The following is a 440-nucleotide window of genomic DNA, read 5'->3' as shown; positions in this document are numbered from 1 at the left end:
CGGACGGCCCAACACCGGACCTCACTCATCCTCCTCCTTCGCCAGCCGGCAGCAGCGGGCAGTTCGAGAGCGTCAACAAAGGCCCTATTCACGCACCCTCTGCCAACCTGTGGAACCAGGTAAGCGTTGCACCACACACTCAGACCCCTCTCCAGTCCGCTCACAAGCCGCCCGAGTTGGGTCCCTGCGTTCCACCTCGCTTCCCAACTGCGGGTATGGCGGTGGATCCGCTGGTCCCGCTTGCACGGTGTCTGGGTGCCTGGCTAGCGCTACCCAACCCCTCTCGTTGGCTTCTGCGGACCATCAGCCTCGGCTATGCAATTCAGGTCGCCCTGCATCCCCCTAAGTTCAGTGGTATCTGCTTCACGACAGTGAAGGCAGCCGATGCTCCTGTCTTGCGTGCGGAGATCGCAGTCCTACTGGCGAAGGATGCGATAGAG

Source organism: Sinocyclocheilus rhinocerous, unplaced genomic scaffold, assembly GCF_001515625.1.
Source record: "Sinocyclocheilus rhinocerous isolate Xijiao unplaced genomic scaffold, SAMN03320098_v1.1 scaffold2001, whole genome shotgun sequence".
Taxonomy (NCBI): domain Eukaryota; kingdom Metazoa; phylum Chordata; class Actinopteri; order Cypriniformes; family Cyprinidae; genus Sinocyclocheilus; species Sinocyclocheilus rhinocerous.
The sequence above is the reverse complement of the archived record's forward strand: the minus strand, read 5'-3'. Positions refer to the sequence as shown.